This window comes from Pseudophryne corroboree, chromosome 8 (genome assembly GCF_028390025.1).
Source record: "Pseudophryne corroboree isolate aPseCor3 chromosome 8, aPseCor3.hap2, whole genome shotgun sequence".
NCBI classification, from domain to species: Eukaryota; Metazoa; Chordata; class Amphibia; order Anura; family Myobatrachidae; genus Pseudophryne; species Pseudophryne corroboree.
Genome location: NC_086451.1, coordinates 437297725 through 437303724, shown reverse-complemented (window position 1 = coordinate 437303724; position 6000 = coordinate 437297725).

The window sequence follows — 6000 nt, the reverse complement described above, 5'->3', positions numbered from 1 at the left end:
CCCTTGTCTTTGGTGACAGGGTTATTCGCAGGTGCATCTGCAGATGCGACCCTGACCATTTGTCCAACAGATCCCTTTGGAATATTCTTGCATGGAATCTGCCGAATGGAATTGCTTCGTAAGAAGCCACCATTTTTCCCAGGACTCTTGTGCATTGATGTACTGACACCTTTCCTGGTTTTAGGAGGTTCCTGACCAGGTCGGATAACTCCTTGGCTTTTTCCTCGGGAAGGAAAACCTTTTTCTGGACCGTGTCCAGAATCATTCCTAGGAACAGCAGACGAGTTGTCGGGATTAATTGGGATTTTGGAATATTCAGAATCCACCCGTGTTGTCTTAGCACCTCTTGAGATAGTGCTAATCCTGTCTCCAGCTGTTCTCTGGACCTTGCCCTTATCAGGAGATCGTCCAAGTATGGGATAACTAATACGCCTTTTCTTCGAAGAAGAATCATCATCTCGGCCATTACCTTGGTAAAGACCCGAGGCGCCGTGGACAATCCGAACGGCAGCGTCTGAAACTGATAGTGACAGTTTTGAACAACGAACCTGAGGTACCCCTGGTGTGCGGGGTAAATCGGAACGTGGAGATACGCATCCTTGATGTCCAAGGATACCATAAAGTCCCCTTCTTCCAGGTTCGCTATCACTGCTCTGAGTGACTCCATCTTGAACTTGAACTTTTTTATGTAGATGTTCAAGGACTTTAGATTTAGAATAGGCCTTACCGAGCCATCCGGCTTCGGTACCACAAATAGAGTGGAATAATACCCCTTTCCTTGTTGTAAGAGGGGTACTTTGACTATCACCTGCTGAGAGTACAGCTTGTGAATGGCGTCCAAAACCATCTCCCTTTCGGACGAGACGGTTGGTAACGCAGACTTCAGGAAACGATGAGGAGGATCCGTCTCTAATTCCAACCTGTACCCCTGAGATATTATCTGCAGGATCCAGGGGTCTACCTGCGAGTGAGCCCACTGCGCGCTGTAATTTTTGAGACGGCCGCCCACTGTCCCCGAGTCCGCTTGAGAGGCCCCAGCGTCATGCTGAGGTTTTTGCAGGAGCCGGGGAGGGCTTCTGTTCCTGGGAAGGAGCTGCCTGTTGGTGTCTCTTCCCTCTGCCTCTGCCTCGTGGCAGGTACGACAAGCCCTTTGCTCTCTTATTTTTGTAGGAGCGAAAGGGCTGCGGTTGAAAGGTCGGTGCCTTTTTCTGTTGGGGAGTGACTTGAGGTAAAAAGGTGGATTTCCCGGCAGTAGCCGTGGCCACCAAGTCTGATAGACCGACTCCAAATAACTCCTCCCCTTTATACGGCAAAACTTCCATATGACGTTTTGAATCCGCATCACCTGTCCACTGTCGTGTCCATAAGGCTCTTCTGGCTGAAATGGACATAGCACTCACCCGAGATGCCAGTGTGCAGATATCTCTCTGTGCATCACGCATATAGATAAATGCATCCTTTATTTGTTCTAACGACAGCAAAACCTTGTCCCTATCTAGGGTATCAATATTTTCAATCAGGGATTTTGACCAAACTACTCCAGCACTGCACATCCAGGCAGTTGCTATAGCTGGTCGTAGTATAACACCTGCATGTGTGTATATACTCTTTTGAATAACTTCCATCCTCCTATCTGATGGATCCTTAAGTGCGGCCGTCTCAGGAGAGGGTAACGCCACTTGTTTAGATAAGCGTGTGAGCGCCTTGTCCACCTTAGGGGGTGTTTCCCAGCGCGCCCTAACCTCTGGCGGGAAAGGGTATAATGCCAATAATTTTTTTGAAATTATCAACTTTCTATCAGGAGCAACCCACGCTTCATCACACACGTCATTTAACTCTTCTGATTCAGGAAAAACTGTTGGTAGTTTTTTCACACCATACATAATACCCTGTTTTACGGTATCTGTAGTATCAGCTAAATGTAACGTCTCCTTCATTGCCAAAATCATATAACGTGTGGCCCTACTGGAAAATACGTTTGAATTTCCACCGTCGTCACTAGAATCAGTGCCTGTGTCTGGGTCTGTGTCGACCGACTGAGGCAAAGGGCGTTTTACAGCCCCTGACGGTGTTTGAGGCGCCTGGACAGGCATTAATTGATTGTCCGGCCGCCTCATGTCCTCAACCGACTGTTTAAGTGAAGATAAACTATCACGTAATTCCACAAATAAAGGCATCCATTCTGGTGTCGACCCCCTGGGGGGTGACATCTGCATATTTGGCAATTGCTCCGCCTCCACACCAATATCGTCCTCATACATGTCGACACCACGTACCGACACACACAGCAAACACACAGGGAATGCTCTAATGAAGACAGGACCCACTAGCCCTTTTGGGGAGACAGAGGGAGAGTCTGCCAGCACACACCAAAAAGCGCTATATATAACAGGGATAGCCTTATAATTAAGTGCTCCCTTATAGCTGCTTTAATATATACAATATATAGCCATTAATGTGCCCCCCCTCTCTGTTTTACCCTGTTTCTGTAGTGCAGTGCAGGGGAGAGACCTGGGAGCCGTCCTGACCAGCGGAGCTGTGACAGAAAATGGCGCCGTGTGCTGAGGAGATAGGCCCCGCCCCTTTCTCGGCGGGTTCTTCTCCCGCTATTATTTTAGTCAGGCAGGGGTTAAATATCTCCATATAGCCCCTGTGGGCTATATGTGAGGTATTTTTAGCCTTTTATAAGGTTTTTATTTGCCTCTCAGAGCGCCCCCCCCCAGCGCTCTGCACCCTCAGTGACTGCCGTGTGAAGTGTGCTGAGAGGAAAATGGCGCACAGCTGCAGTGCTGTGCGCTACCTTATGAAGACTGAGGAGTCTTCAGCCGCCGGTTTCTGGACCTCTTCACGCTTCAGCATCTGCAAGGGGGTCGGCGGCGCGGCTCCGGGACCGGACTCCATGGCTGGGCCTGTGTTCGATCCCTCTGGAGCTAATGGTGTCCAGTAGCCAAGCAGCAAATCCACTCTGCACGCAGGTGAGTTTACTACTTCTCCCCTAAGTCCCTCGTTGCAGTGATCCTGTTGCCAGCAGGACTCACTGTAAAGTAAAAAAACCTAAACTAAACTTTCTCTAAGCAGCTCTTTAGGAGAGCCACCTAGATTGCACCCTTCTCGTTCGGGCACAAAATCTAACTGGAGTCTGGAGGAGGGTCATAGGGGGAGGAGCCAGTGCACACCACCTGACCTAGTAAAGCTTTACTTTTTTGTGCCCTGTCTCCTGCGGAGCCGCTATTCCCCATGGTCCTTTCAGGAACCCCAGCATCCACTTAGGACGATAGAGAAAAATACTTTAATATTAAATGAACATTAAAGTATATACAATAATATTGTAAAAATAAGATTTTACTCACCGGTAAATCTATTTCTCGTAGTCCGTAGTGGATGCTGGGGACTCCGTAAGGACCATGGGGAATAGCGGCTCCGCAGGAGACTGGGCACAACTAAAGAAAGCTTTAGGACTACCTGGTGTGCACTGGCTCCTCCCTCTATGACCCTTCTCCAGACCTCAGTTAGGATACTGTGCCCGGAAGAGCTGACATTACTAGGAAAGGATTTGGAATCCCGGGTAAGACTCATACCAGCCACACCAATCACACCGTATAACTCGTGATACTATACCCAGTTAACAGTATGAATATAACTGAGCCTCTCAACAGATGGCTCTCAACAATAACCCTTCAGTTAAACAATAACTATATACAAGTATTGCAGACAATCCGCACTTGGGATGGGCGCCCAGAATCCACTACGGACTACGAGAAATAGATTTACCGGTGAGTAAAATCTTATTTTCTCTAACGTCCTAAGTGGATGCTGGGGACTCCGTAAGGACCATGGGGATTATACCAAAGCTCCCAAACGGGCGGGAGAGTGCGGATGACTCTGCAGCACCGAATGAGCGAACTCTAGGTCCTCCTCAGCCAGGGTATCAAACTTGCAGAAATTTGCAAATGTGTTTGACCCCGACCAAGTAGCTGCTCGGCAAAGTTGTAAAGCCGGGACCCCTCGGGCAGCCGCCCAAGAAGAGCCCACCTTCCTCGTGGAATGGGCTTTCACTGATCTAGGAAGCGGCAGTCCAGACGCAGAGTGTGCAAACTGAATCTTGCTACAGATCCAGCGAGCAATAGTCTGCTTTGAAGCAGGAGCACCCAGCTTGTTGGGTGCATACAGGATAAACAGCGAGTCAGTTTTTCAGACACTGGCCGTCCTGGAAACAAAGTGTCACGATCCAGGTAATTCCTTATCAGTATTTACCTTCCAAATGTCTCCTGAGACTGTCCCAGTGTTCCAAGCCTGGATTCCATCTGCACTGTCTGTGTGCAGCACGCTGCATCTCATTGTTTCTAATCTCTTTATTGTGATTCTGGCAGCATCAGGGTTAAGTTTCACATGCAAGTTACAAACAATCTTTCCCTCCAAAAGCTACCATGGGCGCAGCCATGTTTGCTTTCATCACATGTTGCTTTTCAGCCTATCAGCTGCACTCTGGTTTCTACCTAATTACCCAGCAGCTGCACTCTAGACTCTGCTTAATCAGCCAGCCAATCCCTGTTTCCCAGCTGGTATAAATATCCTGTTCCTGGGGTGGAAAGATGTCAGTGCTTCAATTGTCTTCAGTGATTCCAGTGTGCAGTTCTTCCATGGACTTTCTCTGCTGTACAGCCTGACTCTGCAGTGTCTACATTGCTCCCTGTGACTGGCAGTTACCTGAGACCGGCTTCCAGCTTCTAGCTTCCAGCGGTGTTCTGCCCTGCCATCGATCCCCAGTAACCATCGGTGTTCCGCCATCGATCCCAAGTCACCATCGGTGTTCCGCCATCGATCCCAAGTCACCATCGGTGTTCCGTCATCGATCCCAAGTCACCATCGGTGTTCCGCCATCGATCCCCAGTCTCCATCGGTGCTCCGCCATCGATCCCCAGTCTCCATCGGTGCTCCGCCATCGATCCCAAGTCTCCATCGGTGCTCCGCCATCGATCCCAAGTCTCCATCGGTGCTCCGCCATCGATCCCAAGTCTCCATCGGTGCTCCGCCATCGATCCCAAGTCTCCATCGGTGCTCCGCCATCGATCCCAAGTATTTCTCTGAACTGTGATTCCTGTTACCTGTACCAAGTCATCCGTATTCATCTGAACTGTGTTTAATAAACCTTTGAACTTTCCTTCGTTGTCTTGGTCACGCCTTCGGGCATTTGTACTAAAGGTTCCCTGCTTGTCTAAGAACCCTGTACTGCCTCCCAGGTACACATATACCTCAGCCCCTACAACTGAGGCTCCCCCTGGTCAGCACCAGCCCTCAGTTTGTGACACAAAGTTTTAGGGCCCTGACTACGTCCAGCAACTTAGAATCCTCCAAGTCCCTAGTAGCCGCAGGCACCCCAATAGGTTGGTTCAAATGAAAAGCTGATACCACCTTAGGCAGGAATTGTGAACGAGTCCTCAATTCCGCCCTATCCATATGGAAAATCAGATGAGGGCTTTTACATGACAAAGCCGCCAATTCTGACACACGCCTGGCCAAGGCCAAGGCCAACAGCATGACCACTTTCCACGTGAGATACTTTAGCTCCACGGTTTTAAGTGGCTCAACCAATGCGACTTAAGGAAATCCAACACCACGTTGAGATCCCAAGGTGCCACAGGAGGCACAAAAGGAGGCTGAATATGTAGCACTCCTTTAACAAAAGTCTGAACTTCAGGCAGTAAAGCCAGTTCTTTTTGGAAGAAAACCGACAGGGCCGAAATCTGGACTTTAATGGAACCCAATTTTTGGCCCATAGTCACCCCTGACTGTAGGAAGTGCAGGAATCGACCCAGCTGAAATTCCTCCGTTGGGGCCTTCCTGGCCACACACCAAGCAACATATTTTCGCCATATGCGGTGATAATGTTTTGCGGTCACATCCTTCCTAGCTTTAATCAGCGTAGGAATGACTACCTCCGGACTGCCCTTTTCCTTTAGGATCCGGTGTTCAACCGCCATGCCGTCAAACGCAGCCGCG